The following is a 19,671-nucleotide window of genomic DNA, read 5'->3' as shown; positions in this document are numbered from 1 at the left end:
AGATGCTGAGTGCTTGCCACAAAACACTGAACTGGTAGTAAAGCTCACTAGCATAGTACCTGCCTCAGGACAAATTTTGACATTGTTCTTTAATACTGGACCCAAGTAGACAACCACAGATGCTACCATGGGTCTGTGGTCCTACAGTGAGTACTAGTCACCCATAAATGTCTTGGAAATGAAAACATCACTATTCGCTCCCCAGAATTTGTCCCACAGTTACAAAATGAATGTGCATCACTTTATACAGATGATATCACTTCATTCTTGTGGCTGTCCTTCCAGTTTTTAGGGAGCTGACCTATTTAGCGGACAAGGTTATTTGGGACATTCTAGATTTATATGAGTATTGTCAGATACAAGATGTGCAAATCTTAATTCAGGAAACTGTAGATAATCTGTGGAACATATTTGCATCTTCTACCAACCACACATCTAAAACTTCTCAACCCTTCTATCCTTCAAAGATAGCTCCTTTAAATTTGCACCACAAGCATCTGGGGTCACTGTGTTTTGTATGCCTTCTCACTTTATGGTTGATAACATATTCATTCACAGAGCAGTCAGGGAAAGTTTTACAGTGATTTTTAATAGCTCCTCATTGGATCTCAACTTCCAGTGATTTCAGGAAGTCAGTCTACCCACATTACACTTTTTACCAAAATTAGACTTTTATTTCATTATTCAAGCCAGGCATACCTGAACCTTCACAGGCTGAGCTAAGGAAGCCTGTTTGTCATCCCAACTGCGATTATATGGACCTAGACCTCCTAGGTGAAGTATGCTATGTTCAAGGACAACACAGACATAAAAAAAACTTCTACACAAAAACATATAAGGACAAGTGAGGCTTTAGCTACAGTCTGTGTATCAAAATATCCTTCCTCATACAGCTGAATTGATGGTATTTACTTATACCATCTGTTCAGACAGAACTTTAGTCATTCATCTGTTAAAGTTCACTTTTCTGCCATTTCTAACTTTCATGAAAGCATAGAGGGGAAGAGCATTTAACCTTAATTAAGAATTTGCAAAGTGTTATTAAGGCATACATTTAACTTCACCTTGCTGTTCAGGGATCTAGCTGCTCCTACTTGGGATTGCAGTTTCATGCAAATACTGGTCCTTTCTTTGGGCTAGCATACAGGACAGAATTAAACCTCCTTAGATGAGAAACTCTGCCACTGGTGGCTGTTAATTAATATTGGCGTATGCAAATGTTAAACATGTTTTTTTTAATGGGGGCAAGCCCCTCTCCATCGCCTAGATGGGGTGCTAAGCCCCCTACCCCCTGCTAATTTATTCCAACTGTGAAGGTCACACAGTTTCATAAGGTTCATTGACCAAAGCGTGTTGACAAAATAGAGGTTTACATTTGGATGTTTTGCTTAATTTAAACACCCCTGTATATACATATGTATCTATTATATTTATCTGTATATCTACACACACACACACACACACACACACACACACACACACACACACACACACACACACTGCACATCAGTGAGTAAAGAACATATTCCCTGCAACCAGTGCCTGTACAATCTCAACCAGCTCCACACGTCTCAAACTCATAGTGCAAGAAATCTGGACAAAGCCAGACATAATGGAGGACAAAAGACCAAAAATAGGGACATATTTTAAATATTGCTCTTATAAACTTAGAAAATTGCTAGAGTAACAGGGTTTATTTTAACATACATTTTCTGAAGGATCTGAAGTCTAAAACTCAAATATATTTTGTCATTTAGTGACTTAATTCCTTAGATCATTCCAGTGATTTGCCAGAAAACCACAAATTTTATGAGGAACAGACCAAAAATATGAGCCAAAAATTTGGGCATTCTGCGAACATCTGGACAGTTGAGAGAAATGATCAGCTTTCGCTTTCTGGTTAACATTTCTAACACTTGACCAAAAAACTCTGTCCATATCCAAAAAAAAAAAAAAAAAAAAAAAGAATTCAGCAGAATACAAAGCTGTCCAATATAGCCACTGCCATTGGCAAAGCAAATGTTTCTCTGTGAGGCTTACAGCTGTGCTGGATAGGTTGTCTCCAATTAAGCAGTTCTTGTATAGGTTTATGGGTTCATAGATAAGTACTAGGCTAGTTGCCCTTGCAAGCCATTTTAAGCCTAGCCAATTTCTCTCTTTGTGCTTAAAACAAATAACGTATACCATTTGGTTATAGATTAGCCTTACCTATCTTATATCACCAGTAATTAGACATTGTATCTTGTTCTGTAAGCCACTGGAACATCATCTGTTGTAACTGGTGATTCCTCACAAACAGAATCTGTACTCGATGATGGGTCTGATAAGGGCTAAGTAAGGTGGTACTATAACATCCTTGGACCTGGATGCTAAACCCTTTCTTATAAACTGGATGACATGGAAAGATTTATATACTACTTTGGCTGCATGCTGGTCAAAGGCCAGATTAATGTCTACATAAGTTCCCAGATCCCCAACTACCAGGCCAACTCTTAGGTGTGTCTTATCAAAGGAGTAATTAACCTGGGTGGACTTACTTCAAGAAGGCACTATAATGCACTTCTTAGCATTGCGTTTTAATCTGTGGCTTTGGCACCAGTCATTTGTCTGAGTTAGACTCTCTTGCAGGATGTTGGAATCATAGAAGGAATGTGTGATAGCTAACAATTTGCAGTTATCTGCAGACGTGGTGAGTCAGAGGCCCTTGACATTGGCCTTGATCTCTGAGAAGTAGATGACAAACAGGAGTGGGGCCAGCATGAAGCCCTGAGGTAGTCCATTGCTGACTGGTCTCTTGGTGGATGTGGTCTTGTCAATCCTGACTTCCTGAGTTCTCTATGTGAGCCATATGGCATTCCAATGAGTTATGTAGGGAGTTATGCCTAGTTTGGTGAGTTTGTCAACAGTAATTGAGTGGGGTATTATACTGAATGCTTTAGCCAGGCCTAGGTAGGCATTATGCACCATTTTCCCACATCCATTGCCTTTGTGACCCTCTCAAAGAATTTTGCTTGGTTAAGTAAGCATTACCTTCCTTTGACAAAACAAACTGGGGTGGGTTCAATGTCTGTACTTTCCTAATGTCTGTTGATAATTTGTTCCAAGGCTCTGCATATTAGGCTAGTCAGACTAATGGGTTTGTAGCTTCCATGGTCTGTTGATGGCCCACCCTTGTGTGAAGAGGGTTAACCATTGCAGTCCTCCATTCACATGGTATGTAGCCTGTTCTGAGGCCATAGTTGAAAAGTGATTCAAGTGGTCCTGATAGCTCATGTTCCAATCTATTTAGGAGGCAGACGAGGATATTGTCTAGGCCCACTGAGGCTGTGTTTTTTTGCCTTATTGAATGCCACCATGACCCCCTTCCTGCTAATAGTTTAGGAGGGTATGCTAATATAGGTTTTACAAGGGAAGGAGGGTGAAATTAGAGATGAATTTGTCAGCCAGCAAATTCACTATGTCACTGCTTGGTGAAGGTGGTAACATTTCCTATCAGTTCAGCACACTGCTGTATGTTACCTTTAAGGTTTCAGACATAGCTGTAGAAGGCCATGTGGTTGTCTTTAGCTTGAGAGGCTATTTTGACCTCATAATTGGCCTTCTAACATTTAATTAGTCCTCTTAGTTTCCTAGTTAATTTAATTAGCTCTTGACATTATGAGAGTTGCTCTGTTTGATTTTGGCCATGACTTTTTCCCTTTTGTTATGCACTTTAAGGTTAGGATTCTACCATTGTGGTTTGTTTTGCGGGCTTAATTTGGGCTTTCTTTTGGAAGGGTACAGCAGCCTCTATGCTGCCATTTACAATGGTTGTACAGAGTTTCTATTAACAATTCTGCATAGGTTGCTATGAATTCTAGAGTTAAGATCGCCATTGAATTTTGACAAACTGTCACTTAATAAGATGTAGTTGGCTTTAGAATAACTCCTAACTGTTACAGGTTTTGCTGGGTTTTCCATGTTGATTTTTATTTCAAAAGAGATAACTTTATAATCTGACTTCAACAGTGTGGATGTGACATGGGGAGTGGGGGTGCAGTGCTCTGCCATGTAGGGGAGTACTAAGTCCAGTATGTTTGAACCTCTGGAGTGTGCACTGTTCAAGGTTATTTGTGATAAAGTCCAGGAAATACTGTGCCTGCAAGTTGAAGGCAGTACATGTTTCCCAATCTATATAAAGGTAGTTGAAGTCTCACATAAATAGGGTATTTGGCTGGATGGTGAGTGCCCCCAGGAGGTCTAGATCCAAATTGTGGTATTCTTGGGCATAAATGGTCATCTGTAGCATGCTAGGATATGGTAAGGGATGTTATCTGTGGTGATTTTCATGCTGATAAACTCCAGGGTTTCATCTTGTTTAACCAATCTAGAGGTATATTTGTTGCAATTGCATATAGAGACACCTCCACCTTTAGTCCCTGTCTTTGTGGCTAATAGTCTAAATGTGTGGAAGGCACTGAAGGCTTGCACTGCCCAAACTACTTTCTGTGGCTTTAAACCATGTCTTGGTAGCAACAATATCTGTATCCTCCAGAGTGAGGAGAGCTTGCAGGGTGTGGAGTTTCTTGTGAAGGTTGCTGGCATTGAACAGTAACACCTTTGGCTTCCTTTGGGTTTTATTTGCTAAGTTGGTAGTTTTGTCAATTTGGCATTGCCTAAAACATCTCTAAGTGGATGGATGAGTTTTAACCAGTATCTGGAAGCACCAAGGAGACAGGTGCAGACCATCCTTGACAAAGCGAAGTGGTCTATTAACCACGTCCTCTCGTGCTGAAATGTATTAAATCCCCTGGAATGACAACAGAAATGATGCCAGTTATTAAAGTCATGCACTTTTTTGTTCATAGTGTGGCATCACCTTTGGTGAAGAAAGAATGCTGCACAATACAAGGCACATACCTGTCTAAAATGCATTTTCAGAGAGCAATCCCTAATGTCTCTCTCTATATAGTCCAGTGAGGTATGTCTCAGGTCATTAGAACCGCATGGAATGTGATAGAATCATACTTCTACCTGTTGTGTACTTATACCTGTTGTGTGTTGACTTGAGTGCATGCATAACCCAGCAGATCCTGGCTCCAGATAAGTAACCAACCAGTATCTTCTTGTCCAGTCTGGTGAGTTGGGCATCTGAGTGAATGGAGTCCCATACTACAAGAATTCTGGATAAACTGTTTGTTTGCCATATGGGCTTCGGTCTTGGGGGTACATTGGGCATAGGCATATGTGTGGTGTTTTGGGTTTATTTTGGGGTGCTTTGCAGATTGCTGAAGATAGCTGTTGCTGTTTGCTGGCCTAGGAGGTCTTTGAGGTTTGGGAAGATTGCTTTTTAGTCCTTCAGCATAGAATGGTCTGTGTGTGTGTGTGTGTGTGTGTGTGAGATGAACACTGAGTGATGGATGTAGTTTGTGTTTTCTTGATGATTTTGTGAGAGACTTTTGCCTCTAAGGAAACTGTGTATGTATATTGTGAATGAACAATTGCTTCAGTATCTCAGGATGCCCAATCTACCAAGCTGGCTATGGAGACATTTTGTAAACTATATCCATGTTATCTGGACCTGTATTAGGGAAGGCTATTGTGGTTTGAGGACTGGGTTATACAGAGGTCTAGTAAAGTGGTCTCTAGGATTAGGGACTAGAGTTAGATAATGCTAAGATATGGTATTAGTGCTGGTAGACACACAAGTAAGCTGCTCTAAGCTTAAGTCTGTGCAATGCCTCCCTAAGCTACAGGTTAGAGTCCTAATACTGGTTGTATAGGTAAGCTTTACTGTCTAGGGCACTGACAACTGCTACTGTGCAGTGAACAGCTCTATGCAAATGAGCCTAATTTATAGTAACAGAAAAGAAACTGAAATCTAACTCCTGAGTACTCTGGCCAGTTGGTTTCTCATTAAAGAAAGAGATTATTTTTTATTTGGATTGTCTTATTTAAACTACATTTTGAAACCATCTTGCCATTTACAACTAAAATTAACTCAGAAATCCCTGGTTATAATCTGGGAGGTCAAACTCGCTCACATCCAGTCTACAAATTCAGTAGACTAAGATGAAATGCACAAATCACAGCTTCACATCTGTGCAACCTGAGACCATATCACATGGTCACCCATATATCCCCGTCATTCTCCCTCTTAATATAGATCTGACTGTGCACTGAAAACTAATCATTTTCTTTATCCCTGCGAGTGCTTGATAGTTCACAGGAGTTTGCAGTGGGACTTTACTTATCTCAACATCTTCTACAAATTGTATGTGACTGTTTCAGCTAACTATTAACTCCATTTTAGATAAATGTCTGGTCAACTTTGTTCTCTATGACTTTGTAACATTATTGCAGTGTTTCCATTTGACTGAACTTAATATTCTGTTTTGAATGTATTATGTTAGATATTGTTATTCTCCCAGGTGGAATCTGAAATTGGTCAACTGTAATCAGTTTTCTGCCTCAATTAACAATGGGTGCCATTTTGAAGAGCAAATGCTTTGAATATTGAAGCACAAAACAATCACTACAGAAAGATGAAACAGAACATTGATGCTATGTGCTAATGGCTGTTTTAGCATCACTAAAAAGATGGTAAAACATTGCATGAGGTCACAGTACAGTAGGGACTGTTCTTTTCCTTTTCCCAACTGTAGTGCCATCACAGAACTGGTGTATATAATTAGCAGGGGGTGTGGAGAGTGCAGTTGGGCTTGCCTCCCTGCAAAGACACTGGTTGCAGTTGTTGTCAGTGATTTGTGTTTCGACTTGCTGTGATGTTTTCTGCTTCAATATTCAGAGCTTCCAGTTTTATGAATGCATTCCATATATATATATATATATATATATATATATATATATATATATATATATATATATAGGTCTACTTCATAAGATCGATAGACCATTTGATCAACATTCATTTGGTCAACAACCAGTATTCAAGGCACTTAACAGGGATTTTCCCCCCTCCTCAATGTTGTGCGACCCTGGAGTTGATATATATAGTTAAGGGGGTATGGGGGGTGAAGCCCTCCACCTATTTCCATTTAAAACATGAAAATACAACAAAAACTACACATTTTAAACAAAAATAGCTGGGGGGCTTCGCCCCCCCACCCCCAAACTATATATATCAACTCCAGGGTTGCACAACATTGGGGAGGGGGGAAATTCCCAGGTTTTTGCCTTGAATACTGGTTGTCGACCAATGTCGATCAAATGGTCTGTCGATCTTATGAAGTAGACCCATATATATATATATATTTATATAAATCACAAGCCTTAATGCTGATGTACAAAGATTGAAACTCAAAACAAACTGGGGAAAAAAAACATTAAAAGTCTGTTTTATACAGGATGTCAAGCCATGTTTACCCCCATATGGATGGAGAGTGCCTGCCCCACACACACTGAAACTTACATATAGCAACTCCAAGATAGCAGAATAGCAAAGAAGGGGCAAATTACTACTCACTTCTCCTACAAACAGATGCCAGTAAAGGCTCAAAAGGTGCCATAACTAAAGAAAAGGGACAGTCATTCTTCTCAACATTCAGAGTAAGTACCTGCAATCACATACTGGGGAATTTCATCAACAATGTGAACATTGAAATGCTACCATGGATGCATCAATGAACAACTTTGGTGCATGCAAAAAACAGTAGTTAAAAAAAAAAGAGTAAAACATAATTTGTTGTGGGGGACAAGCTCCCACCATCCCAACACCCCTTTCTAATTCTATGTACTAAGTCTGATATTGCATAGTGTCGGAGAAAAAGCATTTTTTTCAACCTTGAGAATTGTGTAGTCTACAAAACATAGATACAGCTAAATTCTGCTCCCATGTACACACACTTAGATAAATATCCAAAAAGCCAGATAGTTGCATGTAGCCCAAAATGTGCATGGAGATAAGAACATGGAAATCACAGAAGAAACTACAGCATCACTAGACAAGACCTGCTAGATGAAAAAAAAATAAGAAAGAAATCGATCCAGTCCCAGCATATGAACAACTTTTAATCCAAAAACACGATAAAAACAGTATTAAGTGCTTTCATCTCTGCTAAGGAGACTTCTTCAGAATACATCACAAGCCATTGCCTAACCATTTCAAATATTTCAATTGAGAAACATCATAATTGTTTAACCAATCAACATTCAGATTATCAAGCTTCATGAATAATTAATCAGTTGTTCTTAATATAGAAAAAAATGTTAAAAAAATTGCTTTGCCATAACCCTTTAGTTCATAAAAAATATGTAAATAAGTAAGAAATGTGAAAAACATAAAAAATATATAATATTGTTGATCAAATAACATTACCTCTTTCATTTAACATTGGAGAGATAGATCTAGCTTCATTTAACCCGAGTGAAAACATTGCAGCCAACCTTAGCTGCCATTCAGTCTCTTTCTTTTTCAAGTAATTTTTCCAGTCTCCTCCCCTGGGATCCAATCTAATATTGTCTGTTATACCAAACATAAATTTGGTAAAGGAAGTACAAGACACTGAATGTTTGTAAAGAGCGTTACTTAATTTTTTGTTCTTTATGTCATTCAGATGTTCATAAACTCTACATTTTAAAGAATGCTCTGTTTTACCTACATAAAAATGTGTACATGATTCACATACTGCTAAATATACCACTCTACTTGTGCTGCAATTTCCCTTTTTAAAAATTACTTTACTCTAAACAATCCTGCGGTAGTGGTGCTGCAGTAGCGTTGTCGCCTCACAGCAAGATGTTGTCCCGTTCGATTCTCAGCTAGAGCGTCTTCTGTGCGGAGGCATACGTGAATGGGCGTGCCTTCGTTGAAGGTTGTGCGTCAGGGCTGGTAATTTGGCATGTAAAAATCCACTACCAAACATTAGCGGACTGGAGTTCCACTGTGGCGACCCCTAACCGGGATAAGCCGAAAGACACAACAACTTTACTCTTTAAACAATTATTTAGCATTAAGGAAGTCACCTTAATATATGGGCATTGACTGCAACTACCACATGCCGTAGTTCTATAATCTATGGAATCATTTACCTCCAACTTATGTTCAAAAAGCTTTTTAAAATTTGCCCCTGTTTTGGTTAGAAATCTTGCACCCCCACCAAAATTCTCTAACACTTCATTGTTGGTTCTAAAAATATTCCAGTTATGTAAAAAAGCATTCTTGTTACTGCTAGTGAGATGATTAAATTGCAATACGCATGCTTTATCATACCTATTCTGTCCATCATTTGTTCCATCTAGAGTTGATTCTTTGTTTAAACCAACCCCTAAAAGTGGCTTGTATTGAGTACCCCACTTTTTATATACTTCCCCAATGATCTCATCTATACAACTCTTAGGGTATCCCCTTTCCTGAAACATTACAGAAATGATATCTAATTCAGCTCGGATGTCCTCAAAGTGTGATGTCATCCAAGCTATTTTTATTGCCTGTCCTTTAATTATACTCTTTTTTTGTTTCAGTGGATGGTTATTATTGAAATGCAAATAGGCATTACAAAAGGTGTCCTTCCTGAATACTCTGGACCTAAAGCAATTCGGACCATGTGTTATGATGGTGTCTAAATAAGTAATACCATCCTTAATGAACTTAAAAGTAAATTTGAGGAAATTTGTAGTGTTGTTTAAATATTCAATGAATTCTTCTATCTCAACTCCAGCTTCCTGCCACAAAATAAAAATGTCATCCAAAAACCGGGAATACATTTTAATTTACTCCAATAGGAGCAGCCTATAACAAACATGCTTTTCCCATCCCAGAAGCACTAAATTTGCATAAACTGGAGCACAGGCTGCCCCCATTGCCACTCCCTGAATTTGCTGATAATATTCCCCTTCAAACCAAATAAAGTTTTTCTCCAACACCAAGCTCATGAGTTCACAAACAAGGGTCATTTGGTCATGTGATAAGTTAGAAAAACGAAACATGGTTACCTCAAATAATGCAAGGCCCTCATCTTTAGGAATTACAGTGAAGAGATCCTTCACATCAATAGTTAAAAAATCAGTTCCTTGGACCACACATCTTGTTTTAATAAACCCCAAAAATCCCATGAGTCCTTAACTAAATGGCGTGTTTTTTCTATAACATGTTGTAGACTGTTATCAACAAATACTGCCAAAGGATGTGTCTTTGATCCTCTGGCAGCCACAATTGGCCAGGGGGGGGGGGTTTATTCACATCTTTATGTATCTTGGGAATTCCAAAAAATACCGGCATGACAAAATGTTTTCTGTATAAAAAATTGTATAATTCAACATCAGTTCTATTATTGATTAAATGTTCTAAATATGAATCTGTTCTGGTGTAAGAAATATTAATGTGGTTCTTTGATACCGCTACATAAGTTATTTCATCAAATAAAACTTCTTGCATCCCATTAGTATAATCCATAACTTTAAAAAGGACCACTCCTCCCCCTTTTTCTGGGGTCATAATATGGTACAGTTTTATCCTTTCTTAAATCCATTAAGAAGTTATATTCATCCCTTGTTAAGTTCCAAGGTACCTTCTTATCATTTATATGTATTGTATAAATATCTTCCAGCAGAAGTTTTTCAAAGGTGTCTACCAAAGAGTGCAAAGGGGGATTAAAAGTACTTTTTTTCCACACAGACGTCCTGGATACAGGACCCTCATTAATTTCCTTGTTGGCTTCCCCATAAAATATTTAAAATTAAATTTCCTAGTATATCATTTCAAAGCTAAAATATTGTCTACTAAATTTCCTTTTCTTTCTAGGATGAATTTTACTCCTTTAGAAAATAAATGGAAATAATCCTCTGTAATTTGTCTATCCATATAGTTATATTAGGTGAAACCATTTTTACTATTCACAATTGTATTGTTTAGTTCCTGTACCTGTACCCACTCTGATAATAATTCCTCTTCTGTGCCTGTGGATAATATCTCCTGTTGTATTTCCCCTTCTCTGCATTTCTTTGAGCCAGTCTCTCTGAGTGCCTGACTATTGGAAATCCTGTACCTCACCTTGTATTAGTTCAAAATGGTTATTATGTTCATTATTACACCTCAAAGCCTCACTATAACTTAATGGTTCTGTTTCACCACTCTCATTAATATTGTTATAATTCACAATGTGTTGTTGGATACACCTGCTTATTACTATACTGCTTCAAATCTCGTTCTAGTTTGCGCTTTTTTTTTTTTTTGTGTGGAAAATGTTACACCTTCTTTCAACTTTCTCTATTATTTTATAATACAAGTCATTGTATTGGGAAAATAGTAAATCATCCCTAATTTTCCCATCTAGAACTTCCACTTCCTGTACCAAAGCATCCTTTTGTTTTTCATAATAGAAAACCTGTTAGATGACCCGGCTCCAGTAATCACACACTGAAGTCAACCCCAGGTATTAATGATTGTGTTTCTATAAATTCAGTGTTAAAGTTGAAGGATTTTAATAGTTAAAATTGGGGGTCGTCAGTTTTGGATGACTTTATTTATTATTATGTAATTATTTTTTATCATTTTATTTAATTTGGTTTTACATTTAAGTTTTAGTTTGGCATAGTTCATTAGGTAATTATTCTTCATTAGTGGAGGTTTTGTTAGATTTGATCACATGATGTAATTAAGGATGTGATTTTAAGTATTCAAGTAGAGTATTTAATCATGGCTGTCATTCTAAAGAAGTTCCTATAATAATTCTAATGGAACTAAAGCACTTAACTTTCATGTTGGTTTTATTTTTATTTTTGGAAGTCCGTGCATATTAGTTATCGATGGTTGATGTCACTGTGATTACTGGAGCTGGGTCATCTAGCAGGTCTTGTCTATGGTTCGTTTTTTCTCCTGTTTGGTTCTGAGTTTGTGAAACTATAGTATCACTTATATTACCACAGCAATTTTATTTGACTCATCAAACAAAAGTCATAAACCGTAGTTTCATCAATAATCCTCTGTGTGAATGACACGTTTTATATAAATAAACTGGAGGGCACAGCATTGTCTCCATGCAGTTAACCCAAGATGGAGGAGCTTATCTGGAAAAGAATTTCAAAGCTTGTATCTCCTGAAGTCAGAGTAAAAGTTTCAACAACTCTTCATGACTGTGAATGTGCTATATAATTTTTGTGTATTTCAACATATTTAGACAATAGCAGAAGTATGTGGAGAAAGAGTTTTATTTTCTATCATATACAACCTCCTGTATCTTTAGGATAACTGGGTACAACTGTTTTGTTTTTTTACGTGTTGATAAGATTAAAGCACATAATGGTATTGCTGTAATATCTTGTATCTATACCCCTATAAATTGAAATATGCAGTTTCATTCCTTAAAAATATATATATAACATCATTCCTCAATTGTTATGAACATATAAATTATCAGATGAAGAAAATAAATTTATCATTTTTGCCCAAATGTTACAGCTAGCACTTAAGAGCTAACTCCACTTCTTTTTCTCTCATCATCATATAACTTTCAAACACTTTTGAAGTTCACTGCCACCATTTTATGTGCTATATCTTTCTATAGAAGGTTCACTTACCAGCTTCCCTCTGTTTTCAAGAAAAAAGTTACAGTGTCTATGTTGATCCTTCTTCCTTCTGTTCGGTAACTGTAGCCATCTCACCCTACTTTTTTCACTTTCATCTGGCTACAATATTGACCTCAGATTTTACATATGTGTCATGTTCTGTTCTGATGCCAGGCTCAAGCATAACACACTACTGACTGACACACTAATGTAAAATTACTGTAGAGCAATTTTGAGATTTTTATTTTAAAGCTCAAGACTGTATATCTGGTGGATTTCTTTTTTTTCCAGAATACGGTGATCTCAACAGTTGTTGGGATATAGAGATATAACCCCCGTATTGAGGAGGTGCAGGGGGGGGGTCTTGCCCGCCTATAAAAATGAATTTTCAAGTTTCAGGACTTCTGAAAATCATTCCTGGTTAACAGATTGGCTGTTTTGCGATTATACTTATTAATAGTAATCACAAAACAGACATATGTCAGAAATGGAGCCATTGTCCTGTACTCTCTTTAAAATGTATACATACCACAGCTATGCAACATTTCTTTATAACTCAGTCACCCTATGTGACTATCCTATTTGCATTTATTGAACCATATTTAACAACCCTACTTCCTTTTTCCTAAATGGATCCTAGAGTTTCAAACAGTTCTTTAGATGCAGTCTCAAAACATCATGTAAATGCACAGACTTGCTTCCTTATTCTAATTTGTTCCTTTCTCACCATCACAGAACCCTGTTGAAGACACTGTATTATTGCACTTGGTGACTTGCTTTATAACTTATATGAATACATGGATCCCTCCCCACTCAAACATTTCCTAACTGTTTCCATCAGTTTCATATATTCCTTCAGCACTATTAATATCTAGCAGTTAACAGTTCCTATTAAATCTTAGTACCATCTGTCCACCCACCCTCTTACATCCTTAAGTTTCTTCTCAGGGTGGACTTTTTCCCCATCCTGCCTGTCTACCACCACCATAACTTTGGGTGTCATTTATGAATGTGTATTTATTCTGCTTTCTGTTCCTTCCGCTATATCCAGTGCATGCACATTACATTTATGTACAAGTCTTTGAGGGACTACTTGTTGTCCTTCCTTTTGCATATTACTATCACTGTCACTTATCTCCATTTAATAGGTGCAATTCTTAATTCAGCTGATGTGTTAAACAACTTTGCCAGTCAATCACTAAGTAGTTCAATCATCCCTTTGAAACACTTCAAGGATTTCCATTGGGACTCTGTGATTTATCGCTTAGAGACTATAACTTTCTTTACCTCTTCTGTTAAGACTCTACAATTCGTAAAAACATTGTTGGATATGATCTGTAAATCTCTCAGACTGGAACCCTTACCATTGCACATTTCAACTGTACAGATTTTCCCAGAATGTCCAGATTTTCAAATTTTATTTTTATCTATTTCTCATAAAATTTTGGTTTTCTGGCAAACCATTGGCTAATTATAAAGGATTGAATTCAGAAAATAATGACAGACATTTGTGTTTCAGACTTCATACCTGTCCGAAAATCTATGCTTATGTAAAACCTTTTATTCTATCAACGTTTTAAGCTTGTAAGAGGAATATTTAAACACTGTCCCTTTTTTCAGGCCTTTGCCCCTCCCACACACACACATTTTATGGCTTTGTCCAGACTCCTAAGAGGTTGAGAGGTATGCTTACCATGTTATCCTAGCTAAAAACTGAAATGAAGATTTCACTTAGGGTCTTTATTTCTTTATGGCTTGATTTTTTGCTTCCTTCCTTAATATGAACAATGCTTAATTCTGTCTGCTCTATCAATTTGTGGTTCAGCATTTGCCTTCTTTTACCTACTTTGCTGACTTCTGGCAGGATCATTTTCTTCTTTCATTGTATGCATTTCCCTTTTCTTTAGAACTTTCGTAACTTTAGCTTTCAGCTGTAATGGTCTGTTCCTCCTCTTCAGTCTCATAAAACTCTACTCCAAGTACCCCATATTAATACACCCCAGTAGTCTTCAACCTCCATCCAAATCAGCTCTGGCTTCACTCACAATGTTTCATACTCTGCCTGCCTCTACCTCATTAAAAATCAGGACCACCAACTTACAGATACTTTCTTCATTCCCTCCCTTCATCAACATATTACAGCTAGTCTGAATAAAATGTATATCCTAAAGGTGACATCAGGAAGAAGAAAATAAATAAGTGTAGTTTAGAAAAAAAGTCAGGAAGACTGAACTGCAAACTAATTTCTTGGACATAGAATAAAATGCACTAATTATTTAATTCATTGTATAATATGTGAGCAGGATGCAGGTTATTAAAGGATTTACTTAGGTTGGCTGCGTTTAGTCAGGTCTTGTTCTCATGATGTACTCCCACAAGGCAGAAGGTATGAATACATTTCAGTGTGACTCATTCCCTGTTAATATTTTATTGCTATTATAAATGACTGGTTTATTTTTTATCAGAAAATATACTCACGATAACAGCATGCATCTGACCAGTTAACTTTTTCTACTACTGTTAATTGCATAGTGTATCTGTAATGCCATCCAGAATGAGGGTTATGCAGGGATTTATTTTTCCCTTAGGATGAAGCCCATTAGATTTACTGAACATGTCAGGAAAGAGTAAACTCTGCATAACTTTCACCTTGTCAGTTGTCATAGTTATTATACCATGCCAAGGTAGGAAAAAAGACAATAATTTAAAGTTATTTTTTTTTCAAATCATCTGTAACTAAGCTTATAATTTTTTGCCAGCTCCATTGACATACATGGATAAAGCTCTGAGTAGGATCCAGGCAATCCAGATTTGAATAGCTGTTGGACACCATTTGGAGCTGGTGGTTTGGCAGGAGAGGAGTGATGTGGCTTCACCTGTTTGCCTCTGCCTTTTGTAAAACCGTGGAGGCACATGCTCAAGGTGCATATTCCTGGGGTTGACTTCTCAGTGCAGACAGGAGACCACATGGGAAGAGTTGACTTCAAGGGGAGGGCAAGGCCCACTTGATATATTATGTCACTCACAGAAGTAGTGACTAACCCTTGCTGATACCCACTGCATGTTGAATTTATTGGCATGTTACCAAGCATGTACAATGATGATAGTATCATATAGAGGGGGAAAATATTCCTGATAGTTGCTTAAGTGATAACCCCATCAATTTATTTATTTATATTACATAACTGGGTAGGTGGGTTGTTTCAAGCACTCTTTTTCATCCATGATCTGGGCAGGTAAACAGAAAAACATCAGTTGCATAATCTAATTATAGCATAAAAAATAATTAAGTATGTATGTTTGTTGATGGTTGGCATAAAGGTTAAGATGTTTGCCTCATAGACACAAGGTACAGGGTTTGATTCTCACCTTGGGAAGCATAGCTAGGCTTAAAAAGCCCATTGGGGATCATTAACCTAGTAAGCACCTATGAATGCAAAGATAAATGTGAAAACCATAAGACTACAAATACTTAATGGAAAAACATTTGCTGAATTCACTAGTAATATTAACAACACGTTACAACAAGGCTAGGTTAACACCAAAGCTACTCTATAAAAAAAAAAATTACATGAAAACATGTATACTATACACAATGAGAATATACATTATATACACTAATGTGCAGTTTTTATATAATATGTAATAGCTCGTAGAGAAATTGATGCAGTGGAGAAGACAAAAGGTCTGGCACTGTATTGTAGAATTCTGTTTCTGGTTATCTTTATCTATCCCTATTTTACCTGTTATCTTTTATGTATTTGCATGCCATTTCATTGAAGAGGTGATTGGGGATGTCCTCCTTTTTTGTGGTTGGAGCTGTTGCTCTATTTAAGGGACAGCAACACCCTAAGCACAATATTTCCTTTCAACAGAGTGTATTTTCCTTCTCTCAGAGTGATCCCCATATTTCTGTAGCATTTCTGTCCTGGTCAGATTCCACACTGTGTACCATGTTGGATCCAAATGAAATCTCACAGTACTTTCTTTAGGAATGTATCTCTGTTGCTCTTAAAACATTTTTGCCTATCATATCTGAAAGTTTCTTGCTAAGGAAAAACACACATTGCAAGGTACCTGTAGTTCTCTTTTGTTATTAACACTCTCTGGAGTCATAAAGCAATGACGGCTCTATGGATTCACAACTCTACAATCATTTGTAGCTGCATTGTTTCCCTATTTTGGGACCATAAACTTACTGAGACTCTGCTTAGTTCTTAATATTATGCATATCTTCAAAATAATGCATAATTTAAGCACCTGGAAATAGGTGCAATGGAAAAACAATGGTTATAGGTAGTAGTGGCCCATGTCATTGGTTACTGTGGTGGTTACTGTTTAGGAGAAAGTACACAGAAGTATTTTTCTGGGAGTAAAGATCTGTATGAAATAAGACTGTTCATTGCTTCTAAATGACTGTTACTGTGCAATGATATTTGTGTGAGTTCCAAATATGTATTTCAAATTGTCTGTTTTATTGAGCACACATCTAGGAATACTTCGATCTCTGCATATCCTGGATTCATAAACACATTGTCTAATTTATTGAGGTGCTTTTGCACAAAAAGAAGATACATTTTAAGATGAGAAAAGAACAGTTTTTTCTGGCTGGACTAGGCACAGTCATCTTTTGATGTGACCTGCTATTTGAAATTGACTAATTAGTAGATACTAGGGCATTATAAGATTTTCAGTTGTGTTCTCACAGAGCCCCTGTAGAAAAGTCTGTCACAAATAAATAACTGGTGCCAAAATCCTAGACTGAAACTAAATGTTAAGAAATGCATTATTGTATACTTTGGGAAGTCATCTTCCTCAGGGAAGTACCACATTGACGATACTCCCCTATGACTTGACTCAGTTTGCCATTTGGGAACTTAAGTGGACAGTGGCCAAACTTTTGACCAACACGTGTCTGTTGTAAGAAAGTCCTTCTATATTACACACCTTATAAATACAGAGATTGTGTCTAGATCTAGGAATGTCATTGTGGCCCTTTACTCAGCCCTCATTAGGCCAGTCATTAAATATAATGCACTGTTTGGTATGTATCTTTCCAGACACATACATCAACTGGATTGACCACAGAGATAGCTTACTAAAAGGATACAAGGCTTAAACAACATGTCTTACACAGGCTGACTCAAAGTCCTGTCACTGTACTTGGTATCCTACAGACTGCTAAGAGATTACTTTTTTGTAGCATAGAAGGCATTCTCTGATGGATTTAGTGCACATCAGCAAGTCAAATATCATTATAAATACTCGGTCTAGGGATCTAAACCTCTTTTGCAACAGAATAGTTTGGAGGGACAGGTATATCTCTCAAAAGATACTGCTGCTTTAGAACAGACTCCTTATCCATACAAAACAAAGTTCATCACACTCCACATTGAAGTGCAACTTAGATCTATGGTTAGGAAACAAAACAAATTACCCAAGGACTGGCCCCTGTACTACAAATGGACACAAACAGCTCCTAAATGCTTTATCCCATGCATAGGGCCCCCTCAACTTATCTATGGTATGATCCGAGTTATTCTCATTAGGGGCAATATATATTTAGCTACCATGGGGTGGGTCAGGCCAATCTATAACCAAATTAGGTTATTATGAGCTAGCCTAGGACTTACAGATGTACCTGTTATGGGCAAGAGGTAGCTCTCCAAGAAAACAAAGATCACTTCTGCGTATCTGCCTCAATGAGGGCATTCAGGATAAGAAAACATGCTGCCAAAAGGTTTGATTGATGTAAAACCTCATGAGAAGTTAAAAAAATGCAGTTTTTTCAGTTTCTGCCAATAGTGGTCTTTTAAAGTACAAATGTTTGCCTTTCATCTGAGCTGAATGGAGATAAGCAGATAAACTGGGAGAAGAAGCAAGAACTGTTCTCTCCCCTCATCTCTGTCATTAATAAAAGGCCTTCATAATCCTTTTTTCTGCTAAGGTTCCCATTTTCCACCTTTAGCCTAATTGTGTAACTCAGCTGTTGATTTTTTTTATTGTTTTAGAGGTGAATCTGTTCTATTTTTCAGGCATGTCAGCGTAGCTTTTCTCTCTGAGTGGTAGAGAACAGATCATTTCGGAGAGAGCAAGCTATGTCAACTCTGACTGAAGGACATCTGCCTTTGTTTCTACAAGATGCCATCACTCATGGTTGCTGAGAGGTACAAGAGTATGTGACATTCTGATTCATGTTTTCAGCTTCTTTTTTTAAGGGTGTTGCCAAACTTCACAAGTCATAATGTAGACTTTTTAGGGCTAGTGTTGTTTTTGCTGGTAGTCTTGCTAAGGTTGAATGTCTGTATAGCAAATGTCTGATGTATAATAGGGATCTATTCTTGCTATGTATAGAAACTTCTGTTTGGGAGGAACAGCTCAGTAACAAAATGTGTTATAATTTATAAACTTAGAAGGTTTCTAGAATTATGTGTTCGGCATAACTGTGCATTTTATTAAGGATGATGTCTGAAACCCAAATGTCTGTGCCATTATTTGACAACTTGAAGCTGGTGGTGGTAGGGGGAATCAACATTTAAAAAGTGCTGTTATTTATAAACATAGAAAGTCGGCAGAATAATGTTTTGCACTAATGTTGCAAGGATATAAAGTCTGAAACTCAGATGTCAGTCACTTAATGATTTCCAAGTTAGGGGGATCACATCAGGGACAAAATTAAAATATTGGTTGTTCTAAATGCAGAAATCTGCTAGGATCATACTACCGTGCATTTTCTGAAGGATGAAGTCTGGTGTCTGAAACTTTGTCTGTCATTGTTTAGTGTCAAATTCAAGTTTTTGGTGGTGGATTATCAGATCAGAGACGTTTAAAATATTGCTGTTATAAATATAGAAAGTTTGAATTATAATGTGTTTTGCACTAATATGAATTCTCTGAATCCAGACTATGAAGTCTGAACTCAAATGCCTGTCATTTAGCGACTTCCAAGTTGGACGGGAACACAGACAAAATTTAAAATATTGGTTGCTATAACAGACATAGAAAGCTGCTAGAATAATATGGTTTGCATTACTAAGCATTTCTGAAGGATGAAAACTGATGTCTGTTGTATTCGGAGATGATTTGAAACTGTTGGTGATGGGGATCAGATCAGGGACAACATTTAAAATACTACTGTTATAAACATAGAAAGCTGCTGGAATAATG

Source organism: Protopterus annectens, chromosome 11.part0, assembly GCF_019279795.1.
Source record: "Protopterus annectens isolate FY-2018-M chromosome 11.part0, PAN1.0, whole genome shotgun sequence".
NCBI lineage: Eukaryota > Metazoa > Chordata > Ceratodontiformes > Protopteridae > Protopterus > Protopterus annectens.
Note: the sequence above shows the minus strand (reverse complement) of the source record.